Source organism: Gekko japonicus, unplaced genomic scaffold (genome assembly GCF_001447785.1).
Source record: "Gekko japonicus isolate JY-2015 unplaced genomic scaffold, Gekko_japonicus_V1.1 scaffold1274, whole genome shotgun sequence".
NCBI lineage: Eukaryota > Metazoa > Chordata > Lepidosauria > Squamata > Gekkonidae > Gekko > Gekko japonicus.
In genome coordinates this window covers 5,701-17,944 of record NW_015160878.1, presented here as the reverse complement: position 1 = coordinate 17,944, position 12,244 = coordinate 5,701, and positions in this window count along the sequence as shown.

The following is a 12,244-nucleotide window of genomic DNA, read 5'->3' as shown; positions in this document are numbered from 1 at the left end:
GGGTCAGGATAGATGTCACATCTGTGATGTGGTTGATGGTGGTGTTTTTAACTGCCCCTGTATGCCTAATCCATCTCATGGGATTACCTCACCTTGTTGTGGTGAGGGGGCTTGCGTGGTTCGATGAGGCTGTGGGCTATGCCATGGAGGGCTACCAAGGACGGACAGGCCACAGCGGAGAACTCAGACAAAATGCAACCCACTGAAGAAAGAAATGGCAACCCACTCAAGTATCTTTGCCAAGAAAACCCCATGGACAGTAACAAAAGGCTAAATGATGGTGCTGGAGAAGACTCTTGAGAGTCCCTTGGACTGCAGGGAGATCAAATCAGTCAATCCTAAAAGAAATCAACCCTGAATGTTCCCTGGAAGGCCAGAGACTGAAGCTGAAGCTCAAATACTTTGGCCCCCAAATGAGAAGGGAGCACTCACTGGAGAAGACCCTGATGCCGGGAAAGACTGAAGGTAACAGAATCAAGGGACAGCCAAGGATGAGATGGTTAGTCAGTGTTACCAATGCAACGAACATGAAATTGAGCAAACTCCAGAGGATGGCAGAAGACAGGAGGGCCTGGCGTGGCGTGGTCCATGGGGTCGTGGAGAGTCGGACTCAACTGTGCGACTGAACAACAACCATGTCTAATAATATCCCTGTACTCTTGTTCCAAGTTTGGTCCTTTGGCCTCTTATAACTGGAGAGTGTCGTACCCATGATCCTCCTGGCTGCCATTTTTGTTTGGTATCAGGCAGCAGACATGCCTTCCAGCTTCAATACACTCAAATATATCAAATCTTGATTTCCAGAAAATGTGCTTATTGCTTACAGTTGCCAACTCTGGGTCAGGCCTGGAGTCCCCCCAGAATTACGACTGATCTCCAGTCTGTAGAGATTCAATCCGCTGGAGACAGTGGCAGGTTTGGAGAGTGGACTCTGTGGCATTGCATCCCTGCTGACCTGCCCCCTCATCTCCACCCCCAAATCTCCAGGAATTTCCCAACCCAGAGTTGGCAACCTTAACATGCCCCTGTTCACAGAAAATGGCAGCCACACGTATGGAGAGGAACACACCAAAATGAGCAACCGCTCAGGACTAATGAAGACGAAGAAGAGATTAGATTTATACCCAAAGGAGTTTCAGAGCAGCTTAAAAATCTCCTTTCCCTTCCCCTCCCCACAACAGACACCCTGTGAGGTAGGCGGGGCTGAGAGAGCTCTCTTGAGAACTGCTCATGGGAGAACGGCTCTGAAAGAACTTATGGCTGACCCAAGGTCACACCGGCAGCTGCATGTAGAGGGGTGGGGAATCGAACCAGATTAGAGTCCATGCTCCTAACCACTATACCAAACTGGCTCTCCTCCACCAAGCTGACAAGCATACTCACCCCAGTCTGGTGCTGATTGTGGCTGATGCTAATTTGAATGACTTGAACACCCGCTGGTTCGTTCATATTAGGGTTGCCAACATCCAGGTGGCACCTGGAGATCGCCCACTATTACAATTGATCTCCAGGTGGCTATGATCAGTTCCACCTGGAGAAAACGGCTACCTTGGAGGGTGGACTCTGTGGCAATATACACTGCTGGGGTCCCTCCCCTCCCCAAACCCCGCCCTCCCCTACACTCCAAACCCCAAATCTCCGAGTATTTCCCAATCCAGAGGTGGCAACCAATGTTCCCTCTAAGCTGTGGAGTCTTGTGAGCAAAATTTCTGCTTTGTGAGCTACTGGCATTAAAGTTGTGAGTGAGCGATTTGGCTACTGCATAAATTAGTTTGCTCTGGAGCCATCCTTCCTGAACTAAGCCAAAAATCTGTGAGCTGGAGGCTAAAAAACTGTGAGCCAGCTCACACTAACTCAGCTTAGAGGGAACACTGGTGGCAACCCTAGCTCATGTTCTGCTCGGCAGTTGAAAGGAGGGTTAAATCCCCCTTCCCCCAAGTTGTGGCTCAAATCCAGCTCCACTCCACCGCTTCCCTAGTGGCTGCTTTGTAAATATTAAAGAGAACCCCAGGAGGCCTAATTATAACATTAGTTACAGAGAAGAACTAGGCCTTAGTTAGACCTGGGCTTTGCCTAGCCTGTGCCTTGCATTGCCATGAGGTGACCCATCTGGGGTCACTGCTATTCTGACCACTGGCTCTTCTCTCGCCATCTTTCATCTTCGAATGAGCACAGGAGTCCTCTGACACCACTGACTGACAAAAGTCTTTCGTTGTGTTTGGCTTTCAAAAACGAGCTTCCTCTTCCCCGGAAAGGAAGCACATCTGCTTTGAAAACAGTGTACAAAACCTGAGGCAGACCGAAAAAAAAAGAAGAAACTGTGAAGTAACTGCGCTAGAAAATATTTAAATAACAATCAAAAAATCCTTATACAAAAATGTGTACAAAAATCTGCATATATAAATGCACAAAGGCAGCCGAAAATGGTGAGATTGATGATGATCCTCGGAATGTTCTACCGTTTTGATACTGTTCTTCTTCCGAATGTGGATGAAAGCAGCGACTCAGTCTGTTATTTCAACAGGTACGTATCAAGAATTTCATTGTTGCTTCATCAGGGATTATACAAGCACTTTGCCCTAGGAACGTTCTTTCAGAGAATCTCTTGCAACTATGTTATGGTACATCGGTGAAATTAATGAAATTGTTGGTCCTGTGGCCAGCATGACTAAACAACAAGGCGCACGGAACGCTGTTACCTTCCCGCCGAAGCGGTACCTATTTATCTACTTGCAATTTCTTGCTTTCAAACTGCCAGGTTGGCAGGAGCTGGAACTAGAGACGGGAGCTCACTCCGTCATGCGGCACACACCCGGGTCTCGAACTGCTGAACTACCGACCTTCCACAGCCTGCAGTTCAGCGTCTTAACCACTTGAGCCACCGCAGCTCCTTGAAAACCCTACAGGGTTGCTATTAAGTTGGTTGCGACTTCCACTTTCCACCGCCACCATTTGTGAAGGGGAACACAGCTGTGGGGCAGAAGGGGAAAGCAGTCCTAGCTTGTGTCTTTCCTCTTCCCTCCTGTGGTCTCTTCCGTTTTGTAATACCTGACTTCCCAGCATGTCTTAAACCAGTGGTGGTGAACCTATGGCACGGGTGCCAGAGGTGGCACTCAGAGCCCTCTCTGTGGGCACGCGTGCCATCGCCCCAGCCAGGCCCAGACCATCAGTAAAGTGTCGAATTCTCTGCCAAATAATTTTAAGTAAATGAAAGCATTTGGGATTGCTTTCCTTACTTTGTTTAGATCATCTTAAGTTAATGTATTAGTTGTTTTTTCTAAAGTAAAACCTCAGTATTCAGGTTAAATTGCCGTGTTGGCACTTTGTGATAAATAAGTGGGTTTTGGGTCGCAGTTTGGGCACTCAGTCTCTAAAAGGTTCACCATCACTGTCTTAAACCATCCACATCGGCTGAACAGGCAGAAATTTAACCGGTGCACCTTTTGCTGTCACGGGGCTGCAGCGACCCTGAGAGCTGCTGCTACATTATAATTAGCCTGTACATTGTACCGCAGTGTTAGCCACCCTGAGCCCGCTTGCGGGATGGGCGGGGTACAAATATAATTAATAAATAAATAATAATACATTATAAGAGAGCCAGTTTGGTGTAGTGGTTAAGTGTGCGGACTCTAACCTGGGAGAACCGGGTTTGATTCCCCACTCCTCCACTTGCACCTGGCTGGATGACCTTGGGCAAGCCGTAGCTCTGATATGAGCTGTTCTTGAAAAAAAGAGCTGTTTGTGTCAGAGCTCTCTCAGCCCCACCCACCTCACAGGGTGTCTGTTGTGGGGAGGGGGAGGGGAAGGCATTTGTAAGCCGCTCTGAGACTCCAATTGAAGGGCGGGGTATAAATCCAATCTCTTCCTCTCTTCTTCTTCTTATATACTTATAAGTTAAATAATTATATAATGTATCATTATTTTTTATGATTATAATTATAATACATTTATAATTATATGGTTATATATAAATAGTTGTAAACCATGGATTATGTGCTTGATCAAATCTGTGAGAGTTACTGAAGAATTTGAGGCTATGAGTATGACCTGGAACAAACACCAATTCTCCCATAATTCATAGCAGGAGATGTTGGGTTGGATCCAGCCCGCTTGCCCAGTTTCCCACCTGGCTTTTGTCCATGCCAGTGCCCTGGTCTTCGGCATAGCCTTTTTTTAGTGGGCAAAGGAGATCCATCCTTCCTTTTCTGGTCAGCTAGCTAGAACCCACCTGTTTCCTCGAGTCACGAAACAAAAACTCTGTTTGTGAGACTTTGCTCAAGTCATGAATTAGTTACATTTGTACATCACTAAACCTCGTCAGTTCAGACAGTGACTGTAATTTATCGGCATTCTCTGCCTTCGGGACTTGGTTAATATCACATCAGAAGAGGATTTTAACATATTACATGGAACGGACACAGGCAAGTTGAGAAGGTATTTTTAAAAGGTATTCATTATGTCTTTAAAACTCTGTGGAAAGCCGCAGATGCATGGTTGCCAATCTCCAGGTGTTGACTGGAGATCTCCTGGTATTACAACTGATCTCCAGGCAACAGAGATCAGTTCGCCTGGAGAAAATGGCTGCTTTGGAAGGTGGGCTCTGTGGCATTATATACTCCATTGAAGTCCTTTCCCTCCCCAAACCCCGCCCTCCTCAGACTCCACCCCCCACAATCTCCAGGAATTTCTCCAACCAAAGCTGGCAACCCTAAGTGGGAGGAGACTGAACATACAGCATGAAAAGTAACCACTTAGGCACAATTATATATGCACATAGTTGCAGCCAATCTGTGCCTTCCCTTTTTCCTATCTAGCCGTATGTCATTGTGGGGAAAAACATTTTTTATACCTTTGACACATTCAATACCACATCAAGTCTGGTCTAAGCATTATGGCTAATGACATGATGTCTGGCTAAAATACTTGCCCTGAATGTTGATTTTTGCAAATGTAAATTTCCATTGTATGACATAAAGCATTTTCTAAGACAGCTTTCCATGGCGCTCTGAAGGTTTCTTGTCCCCTAAGACATTGCAAGTGTTCTAAAGGAAGTTGTAAAAGCCAGTACTTAATCCCGACAAAGCAGAGGTGGTACGGGGGGGGGGGCTTGATCCAGAAACTGGGATGCCTCCTCTCCTCAGTAATTGAACAGAAACCTTGTGACAATATTAAATACTTGGTCATCCTTGGAAATCTACTTTTTAAAAAAAAAATGGTACACTGGTTTTTGAAGCAGCTACATTAGTAAATGCCCTACAGGAGTGTGTATGATGTGTGTATTAAAATACTCAAGATTTTTTAATGCTTTGCTTTCACAGTGGATCTGGCTTTTCTCACTGTAGAATGGAAAGTGCTATCAGGTTGCCATGTGACTTATGGCAACTCCATAGGGTTTTCAAGGCACAAGTTGAACAGAGGGGGTTTGCCATTGCTTGCCACCGCATAGCAACTATGGATGTCCGAGTACTCCCATCCGAGTACTAACAAGAGCTGACCCTGCTTAGCTTCTGTTTTCTGATGAGACTGGGCTACCCTGGGCTGTTTGGGTCAGGTCTTCTGTAGCATAGCTGATACTATTCCACTGTTTGATTCGGTGATGCTTGCCTACAGCGGGGGTCACATTAAGTTGGTTGCAGAACGGAAGGATTGATCTGGTACTTCATCTTTAGGTTTCTGCATTTACATGTCCCTGAAAAGGAATAAAGACATTTGTCTCTCACAGCCTTGTTCAGCTGAATTTCTAAAAAGGCTGGGAGGGTGGATGGAAATGCCAAATAGTAGTGCATGTTATGTGCATAAAAAGGTAAAGGTAAAGGTTCCCTTGCTCGAAAGCCAATCGAGTCCGACTCTAGGGTTGCGGTGCTCATCTCTGTTTCAAAGCCGAAGAGCCAGCGCTGTCCGAAGACGTTTCCGTGGTCATGTGGCCGGCATGACTAAACACCGAGGTGCACGGAATGCTGTTACCTTCCCACTGAAGTGGTACCTATTTATCTACTTGCAATTTCTTGCTTTCGAACTGCTAGGTTGGCAGGAGCTGGAACTAGAGATGGGTGCTCACTCCATCATGCGGCACCCGGGTCTCGAACTGCTGAACTACTGACCTTCCACAGCCTGAAGTTCAGCGTCTTAACCACTTCGGCCCCCACAGCTTTGCGCATACCAACAAGTTTTTTTAATACACCACAGAATTTCCCCCAAAAGGCAAAATGGAGGCAGGGTTCCATCTGAATTATTACTTCTGGTTTTATGCTATCCTAGAGCATATGCTGTTTGTTTGTGTTCCAGTAGACTCGGTGTACCTTGAGATCTTTGTTATACGTACCATGGCTTAACTTAATTGAGGCATGTTTCACACCTGTCGGGAAAAGCGGTAACAGTGCCCCGTGGTGATCAATTGGACTGTACCACTTCAAACTGCAGGTGGAGGATCTCATTTTGGAAAGTTCCCCTGTGTGCAAAAACTCCCTGCGAGTAGAAAGCCTGAACAGCAAGCAAAAAGGGGTTAGAACTTTTCTCCCCGCTGAACTGGTTTTCTCTTTCCGTGGAGCTGTTTATGCAAAGGAACATTCAAAGCTGGAATTCACCACTGGCAGTCTCAACCGGAACAGTCCATTTTGCTGCCTCAGAGATTTACTGTCACTTCTCCTTCATTCTTGAGTATGTGTGAACCAGGCCTCAGTCTGTACTGAACTTCTTGGACTCTGTCTGAAGAGACTGCAGTCTCTAGGCAAAGGAGACAAAAGACAGAATCCGAGCGCATTCTGCTAGTGGTGTCCTAAGGGAGCGAACCCTTGATCAGTGTGTAGTGGAAAAATATACTGGGGACTCCCAAAAAATGGAAGAGGGGATGTTTTCACAGCCACTAGCCCCAGGATGCTTCAGGTAAAGACATCCCCAGCTACACCTGTTTGTTCATTCAGGACCCTGGACAGCAGTCCATTTGAGCTAGCCTGAGTGAAGGAAACCACCAAACCACTAATGCTTCTTATTGGTGTAAAGTGCCATCAAGTTGCTGCTGGCTTATGGCGATCCCCATAGAGTTTTCAAGATGTTCAGGGGTGGTTTGCCATTGCCTGTTTGGTGAGTGGTTTGGGAGAGCCAGTTTGGGAGAGCCAGTTTGGTGTAGTGGTTAGATGTGTGGACTCTAATGTGGGAGAACCGGGTTTGATTCCCCACTCCTCCACTTGCACCTGGCTGGATGACCTTGGGCAAGCCATAGTTCTGATAAGAGCTGTTCTTGAAAAAGAGCAGTGTCTGTCAAGAGCTCTCTCAGCCCCACCTACCTCACAGGGTGTCTGTTGTGGGGAAGGGAAGGGAAAGGAAAGGAGTTTGTAAGCCACTCTGAGACACCTTTGGGTAGTGAAGGGTGGGCTATAAATCCAATCTCTTCTTCTTCTTTTACCTCACAGGGTGTCTGTTGTGGGGAGGGGAAGGGAAAGGAGTTTGTAAGCCGCTCTGAGACACCTTTGGGTAGTGAAGGGTGGGGCATAAATCCAATCTCTTCTTCTTTTACCTCACAGGGTGTCTGTTGTGGGGAGGGGGTGGGAAAGGAGTTTGTAAGCCGCTCTGAGACACCTTTGGGTAGTGAAGGGCGGGCTATAAATCCAATCCCTTCTTCTGTTCTTCTTCTTCTGCCTCCATGTAGCGATCCTGGACTTCCTTGGGGGTGGGGGTTCCTCCCATCCAAGTCCTAACCAGAGCTGACCCTGCTTAGCTTCTGAGATCTGATACGATTGGGCTAGCCTGGGCTGTTTAAGTCAGGGCAACTGAGAGCCAGTTTGGTGTAGTGGTTAAGTGTGCGGACTCTAATCTGGGAGAACCGGGTTTAATTTCCCCACTCCTCCACATGCAGCTACTGGTGTGACCTTGGGTCACTCAAAAGTTCTTTCAGAGCTGTTCTCTCAAAGCTGTTAGTGGTCTGTCCCCACCCATGTCCAACCAGATCCACCATGCTGAGTAATATCTGTTTGTTTGTTTGTTTGTTTGTTTGTTTCTTCACATTTATTGCCTGCCCTTCCCAGAAGCGGGCTCAGGGCAGGTAATAACATGTCATTTATACAAAATATATTAGTTAACTGAGAGCCAGTTTGGTGTAGTGGTTAAGTGTGCGGACTCTAATCTGGGAGAACCGGGTTTGATTCCCCACTCCTCCACTTGCACCTGCTGATGTGACCTTGGGTCAGTCACAAGCTCTGTCACAGCTGTCCTTGGAAAAGAGCAGTTTGTGTCAGAGCTCTCTCAGCCCCACCCACCTCACAGGGTGTCTGTTGTGGGGAGTGGAAGGGAAAGGAGTTTGTAAGCTGCTCTGAGACTCCAAGTGAAGGGCGGGGTATAAATCCAATCTCTTCTCTTCTTCTTCTTAATGTAATAACATTAAAATTTAAAACATCATCATCACCATCTTAAAATGGTGGTCACAGCTAATAACAAGAAACTTTTTCTGGTTGTGGGAGTTTCCTGGCCATAGCCGGTAGTTGTTAATAGAGTGACAAACGCCTCAGGGAGGCAATACTTAGACATCCGCTGCCTCAGCCAAAGAAAGGCCTGGCGGAACTGCTCCGTCTATCAGGCCCTGTGGAATTGAAGCAGATCCCGCGGGGCCCTGATCTCCATGGGGAGCATGTTCCACCAGGCAGGGGCCAGGGCAGAAAAGGCCCTGCCCCTGGTCGAGGCAAGACAGACATCTTTCGGGCCAGGGACTACCTGGAGGTGTTGATCCACAGAGTGTAGTGCTCTTCGGGGCATATACGGGAAGAGGCGCTCCTTTGGATACGTTGCCTTCTATAACGTTCAACTTGTTGAAGAATTTTGGGAAACTGGAAAGGTTGGTCAATAATTTGTCATCTTCATCAGTCCTAATAAACATTGTATGAATGGGTTTGGTTTTTTTTAGCTTATTACCAAAAGCACATAAATGGAGACTGTCCCCAGCAAATGCTTTCCTCTGGGACGGTCAGAACATTTGGAAAGGAGGCTCATGCGAATGTGGTCATAGAGAACAAATAATTATCCTCAAGTTTCCTTTTATACTTGCCAGAAATTGTTAAGAAAACAGAAGAGGGCTACTTTTACATACTGGAACTGTGGCCCATTCAGCCTGATATCCTGTCTCCAAGAGTGCTTAAGGGCCAGCTGATTCACAGGAAATCATAAAGTAGGCATAATGTGCCTAAATATGCGATACCATACTGCAGCGGGGGAAATTTCATTCTCCCCCTCTGTTGGGAGCTTAACATATATAGTAAAATATGAGACTCTGAAACTCCCCTAATGATTATTTTAGCCCTCGTAACTGCAGAAGCTGTTCTATAATTCATACAAATGGCTCGTGATCTTCTTTGGAATTACTTGCTCATTGGCCTTGGGAATGGCTTTTGGCTCTGAATAGAAAAGAGATAAAAGGCGGAGGAACTTTCTTTTTTCTTTTTTCTTTTACATCGGTGAAGTACAAAAATAAATAAATAAATTCCTGTGGGTAAATGTCACTGTCTTTCTCATCTCCTTGATCTTTTCTGCATCTTTCCTCATCCCATTCCATAGGCTTCTTGATTTACTCAAAGCCTCCAGTACCAAACTTTTCACATACCTTCCACTTGTCTACTAAAAACATTGTGGTCCCTGTTGTAAAGCCTGTAGCAATCTGAACAGCCCACACTAGCTTGAGCTCGACCGAGCTAGGAATCTAAGCAGCATCAACCATGACCTGTATTTGGATGGGAGACCACCAAGAAAGTTCTGGGTCGCTATGCAGAGGAAGGCAATGGCAAACCAACTCTGCTGGTCTCTTGCCTTGAAAATTCTATGGGGTTTGCCATAAGCTGGTTGTGACTTGTTGTTGTTGTTGTTCAGTCGCACAGTCGAGTCCGACTCTTCGTGACCCCATGGACCAGCGCCTGCCAGGCCCTCCTGTCTTCCGCCGTCCTCCGAAGTTGGCTCAATTTCATGTTCGTTGCATCGATGACACTGTCTAACCATCTCATCCTTTGCCGTCCCCGTCTTCTTTGACCTTCAATCTTTCCCAGCATCAGGGTCTTCTCCAGTGAGTGCTCCCTTCTCATTGGGTGGCCAAAGTATTTGAGCTTCAGTTTCATTATCTGGCCTTCCAGGGAACAGTCAGGGTTGATTTCTTTTAGGATGGACTGATTTGATCTTCTTGCAGTCCAAGGGACTCTCAAGAGTCTTCTCCAGCACCATAGTTCAAAAGAATCTATTCTTCGGCGCTCGGCCTTCCTTATAGTCCAACTCTCGCAGCCATACATGGCTACTGGGAATACCATTGCTTTGACCATGTGGACTTTTGTTGGCAGGGTGATGTCTCTACTTTTTATCATGCTGTTTAGGTTCACCATCGCTTTCCTCCCAAGGAGCAGGCGTCTGACAGCACTTAATTACTTGTAATGTTTAAATTTCATTATCTCCTTCTGATCTGAGCAAAATAAGCATGAGCAGCCCTCTGACCTTGGCAAGCCACCGTGGCGTAGTGGTTAAGACTCAGCCTAAGCTACCTCACAGGGTTGTTGTGAGAACAGAATGGAGGAGAGGAGAAGGATGTAAGCCACTTTGGGTCCCTACTGGAGAGAATGGCAGGATATACATGGAGTAAATAAATAAATAAAATGAAGACAAGGGCATGTGCACCGGTTGTGCAAGGACCATATGCACTGGTTGTGCTGTCGGCAACTAAACAGTATTCACGTGGACCTCTGTGTCTTGCTGCAACAGAGCAATGCTGGAGGGGAAGCGACCTACGCAGAGGGCCTCTGCATCCAAACGGCAACCCTGATGCTGTCAGGCTCTCAGCTACCTCAGTCTCAGACAGCCCTCAGACTGGTTGTCCCTGTATAGAAGGGTCAGGGGAAGATGAGCTGTCAGCTGTTGAGGGAGGAGCAATGCTGGTGCCCTGATGAGAATCTTAACACAGAGGGTCTCATCTAGTCTTGAGTGCAGAAAAGGGCAACTAGGATGATAAAAGGGTTGGAACACGTTCCCTATGAACAGAGTGTTGGACTAGATGGGCCATTGGCCTGATCCAACATTTGGCTTCTCTTATGTTCTTATGAGTTGAAGCTGTGAAGAAGTAAAACGAGAGTAAATTGTCCAACTGCAGCCAGCCTGATATTTATTATTGGCTCAGGGCAGCACGGAGGAGGCCTCCTGCCAATTTTGTTCCGTGAAACCATTAGCATTGTCCTCCAGAGCTCCACTGCCTACCTTGTGTTGTCTGGAGTCATATGGTGGAATCCTGACCATTACTATTCATTTTCCGTGGGATTTTATTTGCTAGAACAAAGTTTGCGTCCAGTGGCACCTTTCAGACCAATAAATCTTTATTCTGGGTATAAGCTTTTATGTGCATGGAATTAAAGTTTCATGTGCGTGGAATTAAACTACCAGGAATTAAACTTTGTTGGTCTTAAAGGTGCCACCGGACTCAAACTTTGCTCTGTTGCTTTAGACCAACACCGCTACTCTCCTGGATCTATTTTATTTGCTAGTAAGCTTGCCCTGACTTGGATAGTCCAGGACAGCTTGATCTTGTCACATCTTGGGAGCGAAGCAGAGTCAACTCTGGTCAGTTTTTGGATGGGAGACCACCAAGGAAGTCCAGGGTAACTATGCAGAGGCAGGCAATGGCAACCACTCCTGAATGTGTCCTGCCTTGAAAACCCCAGAGGGTCACCTTAAATTGGCTTTGGACTTGATGGCAGAAAGAAAGAAAGAAGAGAAAGAAAGAAAAGAGCTTGTGTAGAATTGAAGTCTAGAGGAACAATTCGTCTTATCTCTTGTAGTTGTACATATTAATGTTTGTGACAGGAACACGTAAAGGTAAAGGTTCCCTTGCTCGAAAGCCAGTCAAATCTGACTCTAGGGTTGCGGTGCTCATCTCTGTTTCCAAGCCGAAGAGCCAGCGCTGTCCGAAGACGTTTCCATGGTCATGTGGCCGGAGTGACTAAACACCAAGGCGCATGGAGCGCTGTTACCTTCCCACCAAAGTGGTACCTATTTATCTACTTGCAATTTCTTGCTTTCGAACTGCTAGGTTGGCAGGAGCTGGAACTAGAGACGGGAGCTCACTCCGTCATGCAGCACACTCGGGTCTCGAACTGCTGAACTACCGACCTTCCACAGCCTGCAGTTCAGTGTCTTAGCCACTTGAGACACCGCAGCTCCCAGGAACACTTAGGCACCCACAAATGCCTGCCTCGTCACACCCTACAGTTGCTGAGGTATATTCTGAACTAAG